This window comes from Phyllobates terribilis, unplaced genomic scaffold (assembly GCF_046119375.1).
Source record: "Phyllobates terribilis strain yellow unplaced genomic scaffold, ASM4611937v1 Scaffold_8__6_contigs__length_399053987, whole genome shotgun sequence".
NCBI classification, from domain to species: domain Eukaryota; kingdom Metazoa; phylum Chordata; class Amphibia; order Anura; family Dendrobatidae; genus Phyllobates; species Phyllobates terribilis.
The window spans coordinates 346942913-346966941 of record NW_027362768.1 but is presented as its reverse complement, the minus strand read 5'-3'; the positions used below and the strand labels follow the sequence as shown (position 1 = coordinate 346966941).

The 24029-nt window shown below is 44.9% G+C and overlaps 13 non-coding genes and 2 pseudogenes across 13 annotated transcripts; all 15 read right to left on the bottom strand.

Annotated features, from left to right (window-relative positions):
- Positions 1-1035: 1035 nt before the first annotated feature.
- Positions 1036-1226, bottom strand: LOC141160053 (U2 spliceosomal RNA). The gene has a single exon (XR_012250041.1). It is a non-coding gene; the product is annotated as a U2 spliceosomal RNA (small nuclear RNA).
- A 1115-nt stretch (positions 1227-2341) lies between these two features.
- LOC141158256 (U2 spliceosomal RNA) lies at positions 2342-2532 on the bottom strand. Its single transcript, XR_012248290.1, has one exon. It is a non-coding gene; the product is annotated as a U2 spliceosomal RNA (small nuclear RNA).
- A 1117-nt stretch (positions 2533-3649) lies between these two features.
- LOC141158255 (U2 spliceosomal RNA) lies at positions 3650-3840 on the bottom strand. The gene has a single exon (XR_012248289.1). It is a non-coding gene; the product is annotated as a U2 spliceosomal RNA (small nuclear RNA).
- Positions 3841-4957: 1117 nt separating this feature from the next.
- On the bottom strand, positions 4958-5153 carry LOC141160180 (U2 spliceosomal RNA). The gene has a single exon (XR_012250141.1). It is a non-coding gene; the product is annotated as a U2 spliceosomal RNA (small nuclear RNA).
- Positions 5154-11253: 6100 nt separating this feature from the next.
- LOC141158254 (U2 spliceosomal RNA) lies at positions 11254-11444 on the bottom strand. The gene has a single exon (XR_012248288.1). It is a non-coding gene; the product is annotated as a U2 spliceosomal RNA (small nuclear RNA).
- A 1119-nt stretch (positions 11445-12563) lies between these two features.
- On the bottom strand, positions 12564-12754 carry LOC141159895 (U2 spliceosomal RNA). The gene has a single exon (XR_012249889.1). It is a non-coding gene; the product is annotated as a U2 spliceosomal RNA (small nuclear RNA).
- A 1110-nt stretch (positions 12755-13864) lies between these two features.
- On the bottom strand, positions 13865-14055 carry LOC141158252 (U2 spliceosomal RNA). Its single transcript, XR_012248286.1, has one exon. It is a non-coding gene; the product is annotated as a U2 spliceosomal RNA (small nuclear RNA).
- A 1119-nt stretch (positions 14056-15174) lies between these two features.
- On the bottom strand, positions 15175-15365 carry LOC141159893 (U2 spliceosomal RNA). Its single transcript, XR_012249887.1, has one exon. It is a non-coding gene; the product is annotated as a U2 spliceosomal RNA (small nuclear RNA).
- A 1116-nt stretch (positions 15366-16481) lies between these two features.
- LOC141158251 (U2 spliceosomal RNA) lies at positions 16482-16672 on the bottom strand. The gene has a single exon (XR_012248285.1). It is a non-coding gene; the product is annotated as a U2 spliceosomal RNA (small nuclear RNA).
- A 1109-nt stretch (positions 16673-17781) lies between these two features.
- Positions 17782-17972, bottom strand: LOC141158250 (U2 spliceosomal RNA). Its single transcript, XR_012248284.1, has one exon. It is a non-coding gene; the product is annotated as a U2 spliceosomal RNA (small nuclear RNA).
- Positions 17973-19089: 1117 nt separating this feature from the next.
- On the bottom strand, positions 19090-19280 carry LOC141159565 (U2 spliceosomal RNA). The gene has a single exon (XR_012249569.1). It is a non-coding gene; the product is annotated as a U2 spliceosomal RNA (small nuclear RNA).
- A 1117-nt stretch (positions 19281-20397) lies between these two features.
- Positions 20398-20577, bottom strand: LOC141160130 (U2 spliceosomal RNA; annotated as a pseudogene).
- Positions 20578-21101: 524 nt separating this feature from the next.
- LOC141160380 (U2 spliceosomal RNA) lies at positions 21102-21217 on the bottom strand (annotated as a pseudogene).
- A 1119-nt stretch (positions 21218-22336) lies between these two features.
- Positions 22337-22527, bottom strand: LOC141158249 (U2 spliceosomal RNA). Its single transcript, XR_012248283.1, has one exon. It is a non-coding gene; the product is annotated as a U2 spliceosomal RNA (small nuclear RNA).
- A 1115-nt stretch (positions 22528-23642) lies between these two features.
- Positions 23643-23833, bottom strand: LOC141158248 (U2 spliceosomal RNA). The gene has a single exon (XR_012248282.1). It is a non-coding gene; the product is annotated as a U2 spliceosomal RNA (small nuclear RNA).
- Positions 23834-24029: the final 196 nt, after the last annotated feature.

The following is a 24029-nucleotide window of genomic DNA, read 5'->3' as shown; positions in this document are numbered from 1 at the left end:
AAGAAGACATGCTGTCAACCTCTAGATCCCTCACATGCCTGCACTTTTCGGCTTGCTGCTGCTGCAATCCACGCGTTTTAGATCTGCATAACTCCACCTCTTTTAGCACAGTACCCTCAACCCCCGGCTGTTCCCACCCGCCTCAACACCGTTGGAAGGGAGGAGAACCAATTAAGGCGGGGGGGGGGGGTGGAACGAGCAGCTGTCTACCCTTAGCAGGAGGGTTGCTGATTAATTACCTCTCCTGCTGCTGCTGCTGCTGGCTGTCCAGCAGCAGACTGAAGGTGGCTGCTGCTGTGCGCAGGTATATAAAGGCTCAGAGCCTATTATGACACGCGCAGCCAGCGTTCCATTGCCACATTCCGTCTACTGCAGGCGGGATACCTGGATGGCTGAATGTCACTGAGAAGCTCACAGAGACCGCCATAAGCAACAGTTTAAAAGAATGCCACAGACTAATCAACCAAACTTTTTGGGTTGGTTTCTCTTTTATAGTCTGCAGGCATTAAATGAAAGAAGTCAGTGTTCCAGCAGAGGGAGACAACGTTTCAGAAAAGGCATTGTAGCAAACCAAAAAAGAAATTTTAAGCGCAGCAGAGTAACCAGCTCACATACCTGTTAGCTCAGGTGAGTTTAAAAGGCTGCTGTTGATAACAAGGGCATTTGCTAAATAGATGGTGTGTGTGCAACAATATACTGAAAGGTCAATTATATTGTGCAGCTTATCTCACCACCTGTAGTTATTTAGGTGAAAGCTCCAAAATGCTTGCCTAATATGTCTGTTTATCCAAAAGGAAGTATAGAGGGAGAGCTAGATAGATAGCATTGCATTACATTACATGGCAATGCAATGCACAGTTGCTGAAGTTGAACCAAAATGAGCTTGTCATCTGGCTTCTGCAACTTTTAACATGAAAAATCCAATGAGGAGAAGAAAATCAAAGCCAAAGAGTCCATCCCAAAATCCGACAAACAAGCCAAATGAACAAAAAGCATTGAATTCAATTCTTTCTGATTTTAGAAACTGCATTAAAGAAGGGGTGCACCGGTCCTGGAGATACTGCAATACCAGGTCAATGCGTGGAGTGGACAGAGCAAGTTTTTTTTCCATCTCCCTGTTCTAAAAATCCTTTTAATATATGGTCCCCAGATAGGGGACGTATCAGATATTAAACTGATAAGAACAGATACTACACTTGATCTTAGCCAAAAGGCCGAGAAGCGATAACCAGAATTGGTTTCCGACTACGGTGCCACCCAAGGATTCTGAAAAGTCCATTTGTGGAGATGGCCACCTGGACTCCCGTTAAGAAGACATGCTGTCAACCTCTAGATCCCTCACATGCCTGCACTTTTCGGCTTGCTGCTGCTGCAATCCACGCGTTTTAGATCTGCATAACTCCACCTCTTTTAGCACAGTACCCTCAACCCCCGGCTGTTCCCACCCGCCTCAACACCGTTGGAAGGGAGGAGAACCAATTAAGGCGGGGGGGGGGTGGAACGAGCAGCTGTCTACCCTTAGCAGGAGGGTTGCTGATTAATTACCTCTCCTGCTGCTGCTGCTGCTGGCTGTCCAGCAGCAGACTGAAGGTGGCTGCTGCTGTGCGCAGGTATATAAAGGCTCAGAGCCTATTATGACACGCGCAGCCAGCGTTCCATTGCCACATTCCGTCTACTGCAGGCGGGATACCTGGATGGCTGAATGTCACTGAGAAGCTCACAGAGACCGCCATAAGCAACAGTTTAAAAGAATGCCACAGACTAATCAACCAAACTTTTTGGGTTGGTTTCTCTTTTATAGTCTGCAGGCATTAAATGAAAGAAGTCAGTGTTCCAGCAGAGGGAGACAACGTTTCAGAAAAGGCATTGTAGCAAACCAAAAAAGAAATTTTAAGCGCAGCAGAGTAACCAGCTCACATACCTGTTAGCTCAGGTGAGTTTAAAAGGCTGCTGTTGATAACAAGGGCATTTGCTAAATAGATGGTGTGTGTGCAACAATATACTGAAAGGTCAATTATATTGTGCAGCTTATCTCACCACCTGTAGTTATTTAGGTGAAAGCTCCAAAATGCTTGCCTAATATGTCTGTTTATCCAAAAGGAAGTATAGAGGGAGAGCTAGATAGATAGCATTGCATTACATTACATGGCAATGCAATGCACAGTTGCTGAAGTTGAACCAAAATGAGCTTGTCATCTGGCTTCTGCAACTTTTAACATGAAAAATCCAATGAGGAGAAGAAAAGCAAAGCCAAAGAGTCCATCCCAAAATCCGACAAACAAGCCAAATGAACAAAAAGCATTGAATTCAATTCTTTCTGATTTTAGAAACTGCATTAAAGAAGGGGTGCACCGGTCCTGGAGATACTGCAATACCAGGTCAATGCGTGGAGTGGACAGAGCAAGCTCTTTTTCCATCTCCCTGTTCTAAAAATCCATTTAATATATGGTCCCCAGATAGGGGACGTATCAGATATTAAACTGATAAGAACAGATACTACACTTGATCTTAGCCAAAAGGCCGAGAAGCGATAACCAGAATTGGTTTCCGACTACGGTGCCACCCAAGGATTCTGAAAAGTCCATTTGTGGAGATGGCCACCTGGACTCCCGTTAAGAAGACATGCTGTCAACCTCTAGATCCCTCACATGCCTGCACTTTTCGGCTTGCTGCTGCTGCAATCCACGCGTTTTAGATCTGCATAACTCCACCTCTTTTAGCACAGTACCCTCAACCCCCGGCTGTTCCCACCCGCCTCAACACCGTTGGAAGGGAGGAGAACCAATTAAGGCGGGGGGGGGGGGTGGAACGAGCAGCTGTCTACCCTTAGCAGGAGGGTTGCTGATTAATTACCTCTCCTGCTGCTGCTGCTGCTGGCTGTCCAGCAGCAGACTGAAGGTGGCTGCTGCTGTGCGCAGGTATATAAAGGCTCAGAGCCTATTATGACACGCGCAGCCAGCGTTCCATTGCCACATTCCGTCTACTGCAGGCGGGATACCTGGATGGCTGAATGTCACTGAGAAGCTCACAGAGACCGCCATAAGCAACAGTTTAAAAGAATGCCACAGACTAATCAACCAAACTTTTTGGGTTGGTTTCTCTTTTATAGTCTGCAGGCATTAAATGAAAGAAGTCAGTGTTCCAGCAGAGGGAGACAACGTTTCAGAAAAGGCATTGTAGCAAACCAAAAAAGAAATTTTAAGCGCAGCAGAGTAACCAGCTCACATACCTGTTAGCTCAGGTGAGTTTAAAAGGCTGCTGTTGATAACAAGGGCATTTGCTAAATAGATGGTGTGTGTGCAACAATATACTGAAAGGTCAATTATATTGTGCAGCTTATCTCACCACCTGTAGTTATTTAGGTGAAAGCTCCAAAATGCTTGCCTAATATGTCTGTTTATCCAAAAGGAAGTATAGAGGGAGAGCTAGATAGATAGCATTGCATTACATTACATGGCAATGCAATGCACAGTTGCTGAAGTTGAACCAAAATGAGCTTGTCATCTGGCTTCTGCAACTTTTAACATGAAAAATCCAATGAGGAGAAGAAAAGCAAAGCCAAAGAGTCCATCCCAAAATCCGACAAACAAGCCAAATGAACAAAAAGCATTGAATTCAATTCTTTCTGATTTTAGAAACTGCATTAAAGAAGGGGTGCACCGGTCCTGGAGATACTGCAATACCAGGTCAATGCGTGGAGTGGACAGAGCAAGCTCTTTTTCCATCTCCCTGTTCTAAAAATCCATTTAATATATGGTCCCCAGATAGGGGACGTATCAGATATTAAACTGATAAGAACAGATACTACACTTGATCTTAGCCAAAAGGCCGAGAAGCGATAACCAGAATTGGTTTCCGACTACGGTGCCACCCAAGGATTCTGAAAAGTCCATTTGTGGAGATGGCCACCTGGACTCCCGTTAAGAAGACATGCTGTCAACCTCTAGATCCCTCACATGCCTGCACTTTTCGGCTTGCTGCTGCTGCAATCCACGCGTTTTAGATCTGCATAACTCCACCTCTTTTAGCACAGTACCCTCAACCCCCGGCTGTTCCCACCCGCCTCAACACCGTTGGAAGGGAGGAGAACCAATTAAGGCGGGGGGGGGGGGTGGAACGAGCAGCTGTCTACCCTTAGCAGGAGGGTTGCTGATTAATTACCTCTCCTGCTGCTGCTGCTGCTGGCTGTCCAGCAGCAGACTGAAGGTGGCTGCTGCTGTGCGCAGGTATATAAAGGCTCAGAGCCTATTATGACACGCGCAGCCAGCGTTCCATTGCCACATTCCGTCTACTGCAGGCGGGATACCTGGATGGCTGAATGTCACTGAGAAGCTCACAGAGACCGCCATAAGCAACAGTTTAAAAGAATGCCACAGACTAATCAACCAAACTTTTTGGGTTGGTTTCTCTTTTATAGTCTGCAGGCATTAAATGAAAGAAGTCAGTGTTCCAGCAGAGGGAGACAACGTTTCAGAAAAGGCATTGTAGCAAACCAAAAAAGAAATTTTAAGCGCAGCAGAGTAACCAGCTCACATACCTGTTAGCTCAGGTGAGTTTAAAAGGCTGCTGTTGATAACAAGGGCATTTGCTAAATAGATGGTGTGTGTGCAACAATATACTGAAAGGTCAATTATATTGTGCAGCTTATCTCACCACCTGTAGTTATTTAGGTGAAAGCTCCAAAATGCTTGCCTAATATGTCTGTTTATCCAAAAGGAAGTATAGAGGGAGAGCTAGATAGATAGCATTGCATTACATTACATGGCAATGCAATGCACAGTTGCTGAAGTTGAACCAAAATGAGCTTGTCATCTGGCTTCTGCAACTTTTAACATGAAAAATCCAATGAGGAGAAGAAAAGCAAAGCCAAAGAGTCCATCCCAAAATCCGACAAACAAGCCAAATGAACAAAAAGCATTGAATTCAATTCTTTCTGATTTTAGAAACTGCATTAAAGAAGGGGTGCACCGGTCCTGGAGATACTGCAATACCAGGTCAATGCGTGGAGTGGACAGAGCAAGCTCTTTTTCCATCTCCCTGTTCTAAAAATCCATTTAATATATGGTCCCCAGATAGGGGACGTATCAGATATTAAACTGATAAGAACAGATTTTTTTTTTTTTTTTTTTTTTATACCATTCAGTAAAATTTTTCAAGCAACAATCAATAGTATAAAAACTCATACTACGTTGCCCAGTCTTACATCATAATGGTACTTTCTTTATTTCATATTTATAACTTTATACTGAAACAGTTGTAATACCTTTTGAATGGACAAAAAACTGTAAAACATACCATTATCATAAAAAAAGACAGATCACAACACTTAAACAAGGACTTACTGGTACTTTACCAGTGACCTCCATTTTTTGACTTTCCAAAAACCTTCTGAATCAAAGCCACCACCGCCACGGCTGTCCCATAAATAAACTATGTATAACCTTGACAAAACCATCCTAACACAATTATTAACTGAGATTATTTTCCTTTTAAATAAACACAAATTCCTAACGTCCCACAGACTTTCTATTACACATGCCATTATCAACCACAACAATCTCTCTTTCACCCGGCTACTTGCACCCATCCCAAACATTACCACTCTCCAATTTATAAAATTCACGCCCGCTAGTTCCTTGCATAAACCACCCACTCCCTTCCAAACACTCTGAGCATAATCACAATTCCAAACCAAATGCATAACAGTTTCACTCGCCCCACATCCATCCCTCGGACATACCTCTGTTCTAATCAGATCCCTCCTCTTCTGTACCTCTCTCACAGGCAAAATCTCATGCAAACTCATCCATACGATATCACGCTGCCTATTCGATATTCCTTTTATACTCAGGTTCCTCCATACACACAACGCTTCACTCGATCTCAAGCCCCTAATGTTACATTCAAACTCTCTAACACGCATCCTTCTCCTTACATTCCTTATCACTTTGAAATCACCCATAGGAACATCCAACAAATCATGCTTGACAACAAATTTTTCAACAAACTCATACCACACTGGACATTTAAACGAAACAGGCACTCTTGCATCCCTTCTCATCCATTTCAACCCAAACAACATCCATCCAGCCATATATTTAATCATAAAAGCCGTCTTGTTATCCCTACCTAACAGAACAACCACCGTTTTAATATAATTTAAACCAAGACAAATTTCAAAATTTGGGAAATCCATTCCCCCATGTTCACGTAACTTACACAAATATTCCCTTTTAAGTTTTTCCATCTTACTTCCCCAATAAAACGTAAAAATTAGCTTCTCAATCCGCCTAAAACCCCTATAAGGGGCTGGAAAAACCACGGACACAAAAAGTAACATAGGAAGAATCACTGACTTAATAATAAGGACTTTGCCTGACAATGTCAAGTCCCGCAACCTCCAAAAATTTAACTTCTGTTCAATCCTCTTACCGCATTCATCCCAACTCTCATTCCCTTTCAGATCTTTGTTAAACCACACCCCCAGAACCTTAATAGCACCTTCTTCACATATCACACCATCCATCCTAACACTCGAATCCCCAAAACACTTAAAGCTACACTTCCCCCAATTCACCCTAAAACCAGATGCACCACAAAAGAAATCTAAAAGCAACCTTGCTCGATTCATAGCAGCCATATTATCACTCACCACAACAACATCGTCCATATACCCCATTACCTTTACAGTCTTTCCACCACTCCCTGGGATTAGAAGACCATTCATCACTTTCTCTTTCCGAATCATGCACAACAGGGGCTCAATCACACTTATAAACAGGACAGGGGACAACGGACACCCCTGCCTGACCCCTGATTTTATGCACACCTTCTCACTCAAACATCCATTCACTAACACTTCACTCACCACACCATCATACAAACACCTTATCGCCTTCACAAAAACACTAGGAAAACCCATCCTAACTAACACCTCAAACATAAACGCATGCGACACTCTATCAAAAGCTTTCTCAAAATCCACACAAAAAACCATACATTTCCCCTTCCTAAACATACAATCTCCAATTACGTCCCTCAACAACAAGAGGTTATCAGTCATACACCTACCTGGCACCGCGCACACTTGATCAACACCAACCACACTTCCAATCACCCCACGCATACGGTTAGCCAGAATTTTGCTAAAGACTTTGTAATCTGCATTGAGTAATGTAATCGGCCTCCAATTACGCAAATTCTTTTTCTCACCCTTCTTATATAGTAAAACAACTACTCCTTCTTTCATGGAATTACAAAGTACACCATTCATCCACATATATTGACATACCTCCACAAAATCAACACCAATCACATCCCATGCTTTTACATAAAACTCCACAGGCAACCCATCTTTCCCAGGTGTTTTATTCTTTTTCGCACCATCCACCGCCTTTTTAACCTCATCAAAAACAATATCCTCACTCAAACACTCACGTTCCCCTGATTCAAGCTGACTCTCCAACATACCTAACACATGCTCTTTCAAACCCCCATCCACCCATTTAGACTCAAATAAACTACTATAGAAACTATGTACCTCATCCAACACTTCCATTCCAACCACAGTCATACCATTATCATTTTCAACCTCATCCAACTCATCTTTCTTACTGCACATTTTTTTAAAAAAGTACCTCGTACACTTCTCATCCATATCCAAATGCTCAACTCTCGTCCTAAAAATAATTTCCTTCCCACGCTTTTCCAAAACACGCTTCATCTCATCTCTCGCTCCTCTGAGTTGATCACTAACATCAATTCCTTTCATACTCATTTTATGTAACCACTCAATCCTCATATTTAAATCTTTAAATCTGCCTCTTACAATTGCTGCTTTTTTATAACCCCACCTCCTAAAAAAATTCTTAATTTCCACTTTCACCCAATCCCACCATACAGTCACATCCACAAAATTATTTTTCCTAGACCTCCACCATTCATACTTACTTTCGAAGTCTCTCATAACCCTAACATCCTCTAACAACCTAACATTTAGCTTCCATACCCCAACACCATGCACCATTTTTTTATCACCTTCAAACATACCCCACAAACATTCATGGTCTGTGAAAGAAAAAACATGCTGTTTAAAAAATTTACACACCAAACCTCTATTTGTATACAGCATGCGGTCAATCCTGGACACTATTCCTCCCCTATCAGCTCTATATGTGGCCGGTGGTGGCTTACTCAAAAATTCCGCTGCATCTAAAAAAGAAAAATCAGATGTAATTTGATTAAGGACCTTACCCGTGACATCAATTTCCCCTTCAGAAACACAATTGAAATCACCAACTAATAATATTGGAATCCTTCCAGGCAAAAAAAAACGTATTTTCTCTAATAGTGCTAACCTATCCCCTTTGTTAATTGGACAATACACGTTAACAATTTTCACCCTCCACCCTCTCCCCTTAACCACTGCCATTATACAACGACGTGGCTCCACCACCATATAATTTTCAAAACTTAAATCCCTATTCCCCAACAAAATCCCCACACCATCATTTTTGTTTGTCATTGAACCTGACCAAATGCTATGCCCATATACCCAGTCCTTTTCAGGAGGTGACTCTTCAATTCCGCACTCTTGCAGACAGTAGATATTTGCTCCAAGATTTTTTAGTTCTTCCAGTATAGCCAATCTTCTAGGCTTAGATTTTATAAGCCTTACATTTACTGACAGTACACTACAGCCCACGTTGGAGCCCATTTTTTAACCATATTTGGTAAAAAAGAACATACCCCCCACCAAAGAGTCAACCTTTCTCGTCTTGAAACTCGATTCCTGATGTTAAGCACAGAATGCTGGCCCCCTCCTCCAAAAAAGACCTCCTAGGAGAGGCACTGTAGCTCTCGGGATAGCTCCTATCACTTAAGGGGCTGATGCTCCCAATACTGGCAGGTGAAATATCTGGTCGGAACTTCTTTGCAGAAGACACATCAGAGTCCTCATCAGGGGGCCTCACCACAGCCCCGGTGAAGTCACCCTGGCCACCACCACCTTCTTGAATGGCCTCTGAGCTTTCCAAAGCCAACACCGGCGTTGTGGAGAGTGAACCGCTCACTTCTCCCTCACCACTCACATCAAGCAGAATTGACATATCTGCAGGCTCCATCTCAACAGTGCTTCCACCAGCAGGATCAGGTGCTTCCTCCATCACTTCCATGAAGTCCCTTACTGCCTCAATCGCCTCACCAATAGTGGCGGCAGTACTAGGACGTGGGGACACGGCCTCTGCATATGACCTGGAACGATGGGGACAGTCCTTGAAAGCGTGTCCCTCCTCCCCACACGCATTACAGACCATGGAGTTAGTACATTCCATTGCCAGATGACCCTCTTTATTGCATTTCCCACAAAACTTCTCCACCGTGCAGTCCTCTTGGTAGTGTCCAAAGGATTTACACTTCCTGCAAAAACGCGGAGCACCGGGAAAATACATATACCCTCTATCCCTCCCGATGGCAAAACTGAGGGGAGGGTAGTGGATACCCCCAGGTCCCTGGGGGTCTTCCTGGAACCGTACAAAAAACTTGTGTTTGCCAGTCCACAAGCCCACCTCATTCCTCACCTTGTGTGAGTAGGACACATAGCTGCAATGACGGTTCAGGAATCTAGTAATGTCCTCCACATCCACAAGGGGGTTGTGCATAAACACAACAACTGGCACTTCCCCCTTAGTATACAATACCGTGAATGTAAGCCCTTCAAGAGCCGGATGATCCAAGGCTTGCTGATCCTTTAGAGTCTTGAAAAGATTCTGGCAAGCTGCCATACGATCAAGGACCAAAACGTACCGGCCATTCTTTGGGAACTCCTGTAGACAAATGATGTCTCCACGACCAACATTCAAAATCTTGAAGATGACGACTTCCACCAAGAACCGCAGGTTAAAGAAATTCCTCCTTGACTCCTCAATATCAATGCGAAAAGCATTTTTGACCCGAATATCATCGGTCCCGGCATAGCGAATCTTGACGCCCATTATCACCTCTCGTTTCCTCTGGACCCCCCCCAATAGCAGCAGGCAGCTTAAGCCACCTAAGTGGCGATGCTGCAAGGCCGAGGGGGAGACACTCTAGGATCCTTCTGACCAGATACAAGATCTTAGCCAAAAGGCCGAGAAGCGATAACCAGAATTGGTTTCCGACTACGGTGCCACCCAAGGATTCTGAAAAGTCCATTTGTGGAGATGGCCACCTGGACTCCCGTTAAGAAGACATGCTGTCAACCTCTAGATCCCTCACATGCCTGCACTTTTCGGCTTGCTGCTGCTGCAATCCACGCGTTTTAGATCTGCATAACTCCACCTCTTTTAGCACAGTACCCTCAACCCCCGGCTGTTCCCACCCGCCTCAACACCGTTGGAAGGGAGGAGAACCAATTAAGGCGGGGGGGGGGTGGAACGAGCAGCTGTCTACCCTTAGCAGGAGGGTTGCTGATTAATTACCTCTCCTGCTGCTGCTGCTGCTGGCTGTCCAGCAGCAGACTGAAGGTGGCTGCTGCTGTGCGCAGGTATATAAAGGCTCAGAGCCTATTATGACACGCGCAGCCAGCGTTCCATTGCCACATTCCGTCTACTGCAGGCGGGATACCTGGATGGCTGAATGTCACTGAGAAGCTTACAGAGACCGCCATAAGCAACAGTTTAAAAGAATGCCACAGACTAATCAACCAAACTTTTTGGGTTGGTTTCTCTTTTATAGTCTGCAGGCATTAAATGAAAGAAGTCAGTGTTCCAGCAGAGGGAGACAACGTTTCAGAAAAGGCATTGTAGCAAACCAAAAAAGAAATTTTAAGCGCAGCAGAGTAACCAGCTCACATACCTGTTAGCTCAGGTGAGTTTAAAAGGCTGCTGTTGATAACAAGGGCATTTGCTAAATAGATGGTGTGTGTGCAACAATATACTGAAAGGTCAATTATATTGTGCAGCTTATCTCACCACCTGTAGTTATTTAGGTGAAAGCTCCAAAATGCTTGCCTAATATGTCTGTTTATCCAAAAGGAAGTATAGAGGGAGAGCTAGATAGATAGCATTGCATTACATTACATGGCAATGCAATGCACAGTTGCTGAAGTTGAACCAAAATGAGCTTGTCATCTGGCTTCTGCAACTTTTAACATGAAAAATCCAATGAGGAGAAGAAAAGCAAAGCCAAAGAGTCCATCCCAAAATCCGACAAACAAGCCAAATGAACAAAAAGCATTGAATTCAATTCTTTCTGATTTTAGAAACTGCATTAAAGAAGGGGTGCACCGGTCCTGGAGATACTGCAATACCAGGTCAATGCGTGGAGTGGACAGAGCAAGCTCTTTTTCCATCTCCCTGTTCTAAAAATCCATTTAATATATGGTCCCCAGATAGGGGACGTATCAGATATTAAACTGATAAGAACAGATACTACACTTGATCTTAGCCAAAAGGCCGAGAAGCGATAACCAGAATTGGTTTCCGACTACGGTGCCACCCAAGGATTCTGAAAAGTCCATTTGTGGAGATGGCCACCTGGACTCCCGTTAAGAAGACATGCTGTCAACCTCTAGATCCCTCACATGCCTGCACTTTTCGGCTTGCTGCTGCTGCAATCCACGCGTTTTAGATCTGCATAACTCCACCTCTTTTAGCACAGTACCCTCAACCCCCGGCTGTTCCCACCCGCCTCAACACCGTTGGAAGGGAGGAGAACCAATTAAGGCGGGGGGGGGGGTGGAACGAGCAGCTGTCTACCCTTAGCAGGAGGGTTGCTGATTAATTACCTCTCCTGCTGCTGCTGCTGCTGCTGGTTGTCCAGCAGCAGACTGAAGGTGGCTGCTGCTGTGCGCAGGTATATAAAGGCTCAGAGCCTATTATGACACGCGCAGCCAGCGTTCCATTGCCACATTCCGTCTACTGCAGGCGGGATACCTGGATGGCTGAATGTCACTGAGAAGCTCACAGAGACCGCCATAAGCAACAGTTTAAAAGAATGCCACAGACTAATCAACCAAACTTTTTGGGTTGGTTTCTCTTTTATAGTCTGCAGGCATTAAATGAAAGAAGTCAGTGTTCCAGCAGAGGGAGACAACGTTTCAGAAAAGGCATTGTAGCAAACCAAAAAAGAAATTTTAAGCGCAGCAGAGTAACCAGCTCACATACCTGTTAGCTCAGGTGAGTTTAAAAGGCTGCTGTTGATAACAAGGGCATTTGCTAAATAGATGGTGTGTGTGCAACAATATACTGAAAGGTCAATTATATTGTGCAGCTTATCTCACCACCTGTAGTTATTTAGGTGAAAGCTCCAAAATGCTTGCCTAATATGTCTGTTTATCCAAAAGGAAGTATAGAGGGAGAGCTAGATAGATAGCATTGCATTACATTACATGGCAATGCAATGCACAGTTGCTGAAGTTGAACCAAAATGAGCTTGTCATCTGGCTTCTGCAACTTTTCACATGAAAAATCCAATGAGGAGAAGAAAAGCAAAGCCAAAGAGTCCATCCCAAAATCCGACAAACAAGCCAAATGAACAAAAAGCATTGAATTCAATTCTTTCTGATTTTAGAAACTGCATTAAAGAAGGGGTGCACCGGTCCTGGAGATACTGCAATACCAGGTCAATGCGTGGAGTGGACAGAGCAAGCTCTTTTTCCATCTCCCTGTTCTAAAAATCCATTTAATATATGGTCTCCAGATAGGGGACGTATCAGATATTAAACTGATAAGAACAGATACTACACTTGATCTTAGCCAAAAGGCCGAGAAGCGATAACCAGAATTGGTTTCCGACTACGGTGCCACCCAAGGATTCTGAAAAGTCCATTTGTGGAGATGGCCACCTGGACTCCCGTTAAGAAGACATGCTGTCAACCTCTAGATCCCTCACATGCCTGCACTTTTCGGCTTGCTGCTGCTGCAATCCACGCGTTTTAGATCTGCATAACTCCACCTCTTTTAGCACAGTACCCTCAACCCCCGGCTGTTCCCACCCGCCTCAACACCGTTGGAAGGGAGGAGAACCAATTAAGGCGGGGGGGGGGGTGGAACGAGCAGCTGTCTACCCTTAGCAGGAGGGTTGCTGATTAATTAACTCTCCTGCTGCTGCTGGCTGTCCAGCAGCAGACTGAAGGTGGCTGCTGCTGTGCGCAGGTATATAAAGGCTCAGAGCCTATTATGACACGCGCAGCCAGCGTTCCATTGCCACATTCCGTCTACTGCAGGCGGGATACCTGGATGGCTGAATGTCACTGAGAAGCTCACAGAGACCGCCATAAGCAACAGTTTAAAAGAATGCCACAGACTAATCAACCAAACTTTTTGGGTTGGTTTCTCTTTTATAGTCTGCAGGCATTAAATGAAAGAAGTCAGTGTTCCAGCAGAGGGAGACAACGTTTCAGAAAAGGCATTGTAGCAAACCAAAAAAGAAATTTTAAGCGCAGCAGAGTAACCAGCTCACATACCTGTTAGCTCAGGTGAGTTTAAAAGGCTGCTGTTGATAACAAGGGCATTTGCTAAATAGATGGTGTGTGTGCAACAATATACTGAAAGGTCAATTATATTGTGCAGCTTATCTCACCACCTGTAGTTATTTAGGTGAAAGCTCCAAAATGCTTGCCTAATATGTCTGTTTATCCAAAAGGAAGTATAGAGGGAGAGCTAGATAGATAGCATTGCATTACATTACATGGCAATGCAATGCACAGTTGCTGAAGTTGAACCAAAATGAGCTTGTCATCTGGCTTCTGCAACTTTTAACATGAAAAATCCAATGAGGAGAAGAAAAGCAAAGCCAAAGAGTCCATCCCAAAATCCGACAAACAAGCCAAATGAACAAAAAGCATTGAATTCAATTCTTTCTGATTTTAGAAACTGCATTAAAGAAGGGGTGCACCGGTCCTGGAGATACTGCAATACCAGGTCAATGCGTGGAGTGGACAGAGCAAGCTCTTTTTCCATCTCCCTGTTCTAAAAATCCATTTAATATATGGTCCCCAGATAGGGGACGTATCAGATATTAAACTGATAAGAACAGATACTACACTTGATCTTAGCCAAAAGGCCGAGAAGCGATAACCAGAATTGGTTTCCGACTACGGTGCCACCCAAGGATTCTGAAAAGTCCATTTGTGGAGATGGCCACCTGGACTCCCGTTAAGAAGACATGCTGTCAACCTCTAGATCCCTCACATGCCTGCACTTTTCGGCTTGCTGCTGCTGCAATCCACGCGTTTTAGATCTGCATAACTCCACCTCTTTTAGCACAGTACCCTCAACCCCCGGCTGTTCCCACCCGCCTCAACACCGTTGGAAGGGAGGAGAACCAATTAAGGCGGGGGGGGGGGTGGAACGAGCAGCTGTCTACCCTTAGCAGGAGGGTTGCTGATTAATTACCTCTCCTGCTGCTGCTGCTGCTGCTGGTTGTCCAGCAGCAGACTGAAGGTGGCTGCTGCTGTGCGCAGGTATATAAAGGCTCAGAGCCTATTATGACACGCGCAGCCAGCGTTCCATTGCCACATTCCGTCTACTGCAGGCGGGATACCTGGATGGCTGAATGTCACTGAGAAGCTCACAGAGACCGCCATAAGCAACAGTTTAAAAGAATGCCACAGACTAATCAACCAAACTTTTTGGGTTGGTTTCTCTTTTATAGTCTGCAGGCATTAAATGAAAGAAGTCAGTGTTCCAGCAGAGGGAGACAACGTTTCAGAAAAGGCATTGTAGCAAACCAAAAAAGAAATTTTAAGCGCAGCAGAGTAACCAGCTCACATACCTGTTAGCTCAGGTGAGTTTAAAAGGCTGCTGTTGATAACAAGGGCATTTGCTAAATAGATGGTGTGTGTGCAACAATATACTGAAAGGTCAATTATATTGTGCAGCTTATCTCACCACCTGTAGTTATTTAGGTGAAAGCTCCAAAATGCTTGCCTAATATGTCTGTTTATCCAAAAGGAAGTATAGAGGGAGAGCTAGATAGATAGCATTGCATTACATTACATGGCAATGCAATGCACAGTTGCTGAAGTTGAACCAAAATGAGCTTGTCATCTGGCTTCTGCAACTTTTCACATGAAAAATCCAATGAGGAGAAGAAAAGCAAAGCCAAAGAGTCCATCCCAAAATCCGACAAACAAGCCAAATGAACAAAAAGCATTGAATTCAATTCTTTCTGATTTTAGAAACTGCATTAAAGAAGGGGTGCACCGGTCCTGGAGATACTGCAATACCAGGTCAATGCGTGGAGTGGACAGAGCAAGCTCTTTTTCCATCTCCCTGTTCTAAAAATCCATTTAATATATGGTCTCCAGATAGGGGACGTATCAGATATTAAACTGATAAGAACAGATACTACACTTGATCTTAGCCAAAAGGCCGAGAAGCGATAACCAGAATTGGTTTCCGACTACGGTGCCACCCAAGGATTCTGAAAAGTCCATTTGTGGAGATGGCCACCTGGACTCCCGTTAAGAAGACATGCTGTCAACCTCTAGATCCCTCACATGCCTGCACTTTTCGGCTTGCTGCTGCTGCAATCCACGCGTTTTAGATCTGCATAACTCCACCTCTTTTAGCACAGTACCCTCAACCCCCGGCTGTTCCCACCCGCCTCAACACCGTTGGAAGGGAGGAGAACCAATTAAGGCGGGGGGGGGGGTGGAACGAGCAGCTGTCTACCCTTAGCAGGAGGGTTGCTGATTAATTACCTCTCCTGCTGCTGCTGCTGCTGGCTGTCCAGCAGCAGACTGAAGGTGGCTGCTGCTGTGCGCAGGTATATAAAGGCTCAGAGCCTATTATGACATGCGCAGCCAGCGTTCCATTGCCACATTCCGTCTACTGCAGGCGGGATACCTGGATGGCTGAATGTCACTGAGAAGCTCACAGAGATCGCCATAAGCAACAGTTTAAAAGAATGCCACAGACTAATCAACCAAACTTTTTGGGTTGGTTTCTCTTTTATAGTCTGCAGGCATTAAATGAAAGAAGTCAGTGTTCCAGCAGAGGGAGACAACGTTTCAGAAAAGGCATTGTAGCAAACCAAAAAAGAAATTTTAAGCGCAGCAGAGTAACCAGCTCACATACCTGTTAGCTCAGGTGAGTTTAAAAGGCTGCTGTTGATAACAAGGGCATTTGCTAAATAGATGGGGTGTGTGCAACAATATACTGAAAGGTCAATTATATTGTGCAGCTTATCTCACCACCTGTAGTTATTTAGGTGAAAGCTCCAAAATGCTTGCCTAATATGTCTGTTTATCCAAAAGGAAGTATAGAGGGAGAGCTAGATAGATAGCATTGCATTACATTACATGGCAATGCAATGCACAGTTGCTGAAGTTGAACCAAAATGAGCTTGTCATCTGGCTTCTGCAACTTTTAACATGAAAAATCCAATGAGGAGAAGAAAAGCAAAGCCAAAGAGTCCATCCCAAAATCCGACAAACAAGCCAAATGAACAAAAAGCATTGAATTCAATTCTTTCTGATTTTAGAAACTGCATTAAAGAAGGGGTGCACCGGTCCTGGAGATACTGCAATACCAGGTCAATGCGTGGAGTGGACAGAGCAAGCTCTTTTTCCATCTCCCTGTTCTAAAAATCCATTTAATATATGGTCCCCAGATAGGGGACGTATCAGATATTAAACTGATAAGAACAGATACTACACTTGATCTTAGCCAAAAGGCCGAGAAGCGATAACCAGAATTGGTTTCCGACTACGGTGCCACCCAAGGATTCTGAAAAGTCCATTTGTGGAGATGGCCACCTGGACTCCCGTTAAGAAGACATGCTGTCAACCTCTAGATCCCTCACATGCCTGCACTTTTCGGCTTGCTGCTGCTGCAATCCACGCGTTTTAGATCTGCATAACTCCACCTCTTTTAGCACAGTACCCTCAACCCCCGGCTGTTCCCACCCGCCTCAACACCGTTGGAAGGGAGGAGAACCAATTAAGGCGGGGGGGGGGTGGAACGAGCAGCTGTCTACCCTTAGCAGGAGGGTTGCTGATTAATTAACTCTCCTGCTGCTGCTGGCTGTCCAGCAGCAGACTGAAGGTGGCTGCTGCTGTGCGCAGGTATATAAAGGCTCAGAGCCTATTATGACACGCGCAGCCAGCGTTCCATTGCCACATTCCGTCTACTGCAGGCGGGATACCTGGATGGCTGAATGTCACTGAGAAGCTCACAGAGACCGCCATAAGCAACAGTTTAAAAGAATGCCACAGACTAATCAACCAAACTTTTTGGGTTGGTTTCTCTTTTATAGTCTGCAGGCATTAAATGAAAGAAGTCAGTGTTCCAGCAGAGGGAGACAACGTTTCAGAAAAGGCATTGTAGCAAACCAAAAAAGAAATTTTAAGCGCAGCAGAGTAACCAGCTCACATACCTGTTAGCTCAGGTGAGTTTAAAAGGCTGCTGTTGATAACAAGGGCATTTGCTAAATAGATGGTGTGTGTGCAACAATATACTGAAAGGTCAATTATATTGTGCAGCTTATCTCACCACCTGTAGTTATTTAGGTGAAAGCTCCAAAATGCTTGCCTAATATGTCTGTTTATCCAAAAGGAAGTATAGAGGGAGAGCTAGATAGATAGCATTGCATTACATTACATGGCAATGCAATGCACAGTTGCTGAAGTTGAACCAAAATGAGCTTGTCATCTGGCTTCTGCAACTTTTAACATGAAAAATCCAATGAGGAGAAGAAAAGCAAAGCCAAAGAGTCCATCCCAAAATCCGACAAACAAGCCAAATGAACAAAAAGCATTGAATTCAATTCTTTCTGATTTTAGAAACTGCATTAAAGAAGGGGTGCACCGGTCCTGGAGATACTGCAATACCAGGTCAATGCGTGGAGTGGACAGAGCAAGCTCTTTTTCCATCTCCCTGTTCTAAAAATCCATTTAATATATGGTCCCCAGATAGGGGACGTATCAGATATTAAACTGATAAGAACAGATACTACACTTGATCTTAGCCAAAAGGCCGAGAAGCGATAACCAGAATTGGTTTCCGACTACGGTGCCACCCAAGGATTCTGAAAAGTCCATTTGTGGAGATGGCCACCTGGACTCCCGTTAAGAAGACATGCTGTCAACCTCTAGATCCCTCACATGCCTGCACTTTTCGGCTTGCTGCTGCTGCAATCCACGCGTTTTAGATCTGCATAACTCCACCTCTTTTAGCACAGTACCCTCAACCCCCGGCTGTTCCCACCCGCCTCAACACCGTTGGAAGGGAGGAGAACCAATTAAGGCGGGGGGGGGGGGTGGAACGAGCAGCTGTCTACCCTTAGCAGGAGGGTTGCTGATTAATTACCTCTCCTGCTGCTGATGCTGCTGGCTGTCCAGCAGCAGACTGAAGGTGGCTGCTGCTGTGCGCAGGTATATAAAGGCTCAGAGCCTATTATGACACGCGCAGCCAGCGTTCCATTGCCACATTCCGTCTACTGCAGGCGGGATACCTGGATGGCTGAATGTCACTGAGAAGCTCACAGAGACCGCCATAAGCAACAGTTTAAAAGAATGCCACAGACTAATCAACCAAACTTTTTGGGTTGGTTTCTCTTTTATAGTCTGCAGGCATTAAATGAAAGAAGTCAGTGTTCCAGCAGAGGGAGACAACGTTTCAGAAAAGGCATTGTAGCAAACCAAAAAAGAAATTTTAAGCGCAGCAGAGTAACCAGCTCACATACCTGTTAGCTCAGGTGAGTTTAAAAGGCTGCTGTTGATAACAAGGGCATTTGCTAAATAGATGGTGTGTGTGCAACAATATACTGAAAGGTCAATTATATTGTGCAGCTTATCTCACCACCTGTAGTTATTTAGGTGAAAGCTCCAAAATGCTTGCCTAATATGTCTGTTTATCCAAAAGGAAGTATAGAGGGAGAGCTAGATAGATAGCATTGCATTACATTACATGGCAATGCAATGCACAGTTGCTGAAGTTGAACCAAAATGAGCTTGTCATCTGGCTTCTGCAACTTTTAACATGAAAAATCCAATGAGGAGAAGAAAAGCAAAGCCAAAGAGTCCATCCCAAAATCCGACAAACAAGCCAAATGAACAAAAAGCATTGAATTCAATTCTTTCTGATTTTAGAAACTGCATTAAAGAAGGGGTGCACCGGTCCTGGAGACACTGCAATACCAGGTCAATGCGTGGAGTGGACAGAGCAAGCTCTTTTTCCATCTCCCTGTTCTAAAAATCCATTTAATATATGGTCCCCAGATAGGGGACGTATCAGATATTAAACTGATAAGAACAGATACTACACTTGATCTTAGCCAAAAGGCCGAGAAGCGATAACCAGAATTGGTTTCCGACTACGGTGCCACCCAAGGATTCTGAAAAGTCCATTTGTGGAGATGGCCACCTGGACTCCCGTTAAGAAGACATGCTGTCAACCTCTAGATCCCTCACATGCCTGCACTTTTCGGCTTGCTGCTGCTGCAATCCACGCGTTTTAGATCTGCATAACTCCACCTCTTTTAGCACAGTGCCCTCAACCCCCGGCTGTTCCCACCCGCCTCAACACCGTTGGAAGGGAGGAGAACCAATTAAGGCGGGGGGGGGGGGTGGAACGAGCAGCTGTCTACCCTTAGCAGGAGGGTTGCTGATTAATTACCTCTCCTGCTGCTGCTGCTGCTGGCTGTCCAGCAGCAGACTGAAGGTGGCTGCTGCTGTGCGCAGGTATATAAAGGCTCAGAGCCTATTATGACACGCGCAGCCAGCGTTCCATTGCCACATTCCGTCTACTGCAGGCGGGATACCTGGATGGCTGAATGTCACTGAGAAGCTCACAGAGACCGCCATAAGCAACAGTTTAAAAGAATGCCACAGACTAATCAACCAAACTTTTTGGGTTGGTTTCTCTTTTATAGTCTGCAGGCATTAAATGAAAGAAGTCAGTGTTCCAGCAGAGGGAGACAACGTTTCAGAAAAGGCATTGTAGCAAGCCAAAAAAGAAATTTTAAGCGCAGCAGAGTAACCAGCTCACATACCTGTTAGCTCAGGTGAGTTTAAAAGGCTGCTGTTGATAACAAGGGCATTTGCTAAATAGATGGTGTGTGTGCAACAATATACTGAAAGGTCAATTATATTGTGCAGCTTATCTCGCCACCTGTAGTTATTTAGGTGAAAGCTCCAAAATGCTTGCCTAATATGTCTGTTTATCCAAAAGGAAGTATAGAGGGAGAGCTAGATAGATAGCATTGCATTACATTACATGGCAATGCAATGCACAGTTGCTGAAGTTGAACCAAAATGAGCTTGTCATCTGGCTTCTGCAACTTTTAACATGAAAAATCCAATGAGGAGAAGAAAAGCAAAGCCAAAGAGTCCATCCCAAAATCCGACAAACAAGCCAAATGAACAAAAAGCATTGAATTCAATTCTTTCTGATTTTAGAAACTGCATTAAAGAAGGGGTGCACCGGTCCTGGAGATACTGCAATACCAGGTCAATGCGTGGAGTGGACAGAGCAAGCTCTTTTCCATCTCCCTGTTCTAAAAATCCATTTAATATATGGTCCCCAGATAGGGGACGTATCAGATATTAAACTGATAAGAACAGATTTTTGATTGAAGCTGCATCCAAGGCACTGAAAAATGTGACCGAAGTCACACCAAAACAGCGCACGAGGCGAGGATTCATGTGGACCCTTCCCGGAGGAGAGGGTCCCCAATAAACCATCCCCATCCCTCCGAGCCAGAAGGCCACAGCGAGGGTCAGGGATCTCCGATGCTCTCCCTAGCCGAAGCCGGAGAAGAGCCGTTTTCGTGCTCCCAGCTTCCATCTAGGCTGCCACCCTAGTGGAGCTGGAGCCTGTGTTGGTTTCTCAGCCCAAAGCTGACCGGACCTCCGACCGGGTTTATAAAAATTCCCCTTCCTAGCCCGGAGGCCAGGAATAGGGGGGGTTGCTCAGAAAGTATGATTGGCAAAGGTGCGGCGTGCTACGAAGCCAAGTCTTTCTGGGGTTCCCAGTCCCAGTAAGCTTGGACTCCCACCAGGGCGCCTACTCCTGGGGCACATTGCTCCAAAGCCCTCACACTTACCCAACCTAGTGACTTCGATCCTGGAGGGCCATGTTTTCCATCAGATAACTCTATGAGCCACCTGGCGTACTAACAAGTGCACCAAACCAGTGTGTAATATGCATCAATTTACTAGGGCAGCCCAAGGACAATACTGCCTTTTCAAAAGATACTACACTTGATCTTAGCCAAAAGGCCGAGAAGCGATAACCAGAATTGGTTTCCGACTACGGTGCCACCCAAGGATTCTGAAAAGTCCATTTGTGGAGATGGCCACCTGGACTCCCGTTAAGAAGACATGCTGTCAACCTCTAGATCCCTCACATGCCTGCACTTTTCGGCTTGCTGCTGCTGCAATCCACGCGTTTTAGATCTGCATAACTCCACCTCTTTTAGCACAGTACCCTCAACCCCCGGCTGTTCCCACCCGCCTCAACACCGTTGGAAGGGAGGAGAACCAATTAAGGCGGGGGGGGGGGGGGTGGAACGAGCAGCTGTCTACCCTTAGCAGGAGGGTTGCTGATTAATTACCTCTCCTGCTGCTGCTGCTGCTGGTTGTCCAGCAGCAGACTGAAGGTGGCTGCTGCTGTGCGCAGGTATATAAAGGCTCAGAGCCTATTATGACACGCGCAGCCAGCGTTCCATTGCCACATTCCGTCTACTGCAGGCGGGATACCTGGATGGCTGAATGTCACTGAGAAGCTCACAGAGACCGCCATAAGCAACAGTTTAAAAGAATGCCACAGACTAATCAACCAAACTTTTTGGGTTGGTTTCTCTTTTATAGTCTGCAGGCATTAAATGAAAGAAGTCAGTGTTCCAGCAGAGGGAGACAACGTTTCAGAAAAGGCATTGTAGCAAACCAAAAAAGAAATTTTAAGCGCAGCAGAGTAACCAGCTCACATACCTGTTAGCTCAGGTGAGTTTAAAAGGCTGCTGTTGATAACAAGGGCATTTGCTAAATAGATGGTGTGTGTGCAACAATATACTGAAAGGTCAATTATATTGTGCAGCTTATCTCACCACCTGTAGTTATTTAGGTGAAAGCTCCAAAATGCTTGCCTAATATGTCTGTTTATCCAAAAGGAAGTATAGAGGGAGAGCTAGATAGATAGCATTGCATTACATTACATGGCAATGCAATGCACAGTTGCTGAAGTTGAACCAAAATGAGCTTGTCATCTGGCTTCTGCAACTTTTAACATGAAAAATCCAATGAGGAGAAGAAAAGCAAAGCCAAAGAGTCCATCCCAAAATCCGACAAACAAGCCAAATTAACAAAAAGCATTGAATTCAATTCTTTCTGATTTTAGAAACTGCATTAAAGAAGGGGTGCACCGGTCCTGGAGATACTGCAATACCAGGTCAATGCGTGGAGTGGACAGAGCAAGCTCTTTTTCCATCTCCCTGTTCTAAAAATCCATTTAATATATGGTCCCCAGATAGGGGACGTATCAGATATTAAACTGATAAGAACAGATACTACACTTGATCTTAGCCAAAAGGCCGAGAAGCGATAACCAGAATTGGTTTCCGACTACGGTGCCACCCAAGGATTCTGAAAAGTCCATTTGTGGAGATGGCCACCTGGACTCCCGTTAAGAAGACATGCTGTCAACCTCTAGATCCCTCACATGCCTGCACTTTTCGGCTTGCTGCTGCTGCAATCCACGCGTTTTAGATCTGCATAACTCCACCTCTTTTAGCACAGTACCCTCAACCCCCGGCTGTTCCCACGCGCCTCAACACCGTTGGAAGGGAGGAGAACCAATGAAGGCGGGGGGAGGGTGGAACGAGCAGCTGTCTACCCTTAGCAGGAGGGTTGCTGATTAATTACCTCTCCTGCTGCTGCTGCTGCTGGCTGTCCAGCAGCAGACTGAAGGTGGCTGCTGCTGTGCGCAGGTATATAAAGGCTCAGAGCCTATTATGACACGCGCAGCCAGCGTTCCATTGCCACATTCCGTCTACTGCAGGCGGGATACCTGGATGGCTGAATGTCACTGAGAAGCTCACAGAGACCGCCATAAGCAACAGTTTAAAAGAATGCCACAGACTAATCAACCAAACTTTTTGGGTTGGTTTCTCTTTTATAGTCTGCAGGCATTAAATGAAAGAAGTCAGTGTTCCAGCAGAGGGAGACAACGTTTCAGAAAAGGCATTGTAGCAAACCAAAAAAGAAATTTTAAGCGCAGCAGAGTAACCAGCTCACATACCTGTTAGCTCAGGTGAGTTTAAAAGGCTGCTGTTGATAACAAGGGCATTTGCTAAATAGATGGTGTGTGTGCAACAATATACTGAAAGGTCAATTATATTGTGCAGCTTATCTCACCACCTGTAGTTATTTAGGTGAAAGCTCCAAAATGCTTGCCTAATATGTCTGTTTATCCAAAAGGAAGTATAGAGGGAGAGCTAGATAGATAGCATTGCATTACATTACATGGCAATGCAATGCACAGTTGCTGAAGTTGAACCAAAATGAGCTTGTCATCTGGCTTCTGCAACTTTTAACATGAAAAATCCAATGAGGAGAAGAAAAGCAAAGCCAAAGAGTCCATCCCAAAATCCGACAAACAAGCCAAATTAACAAAAAGCATTGAATTCAATTCTTTCTGATTTTAGAAACTGCATTAAAGAAGGGGTGCACCGGTCCTGGAGATACTGCAATACCAGGTCAATGCGTGGAGTGGACAGAGCAAGCTCTTTTTCCATCTCCCTGTTCTAAAAATCCATTTAATATATGGTCCCCAGATAGGGGACGTATCAGATATTAAACTGATAAGAACAGATACTACACTTGATCTTAGCCAAAAGGCCGAGAAGCGATAACCAGAATTGGTTTCCGACTACGGTGCCACCCAAGGATTCTGAAAAGTCCATTTGTGGAGATGGCCACCTGGACTCCCGTTAAGAAGACATGCTGTCAACCTCTAGATCCCTCACATGCCTGCACTTTTCGGCTTGCTGCTGCTGCAATCCACGCGTTTTAGATCTGCATAACTCCAACTCTTTTAGTACAGTAC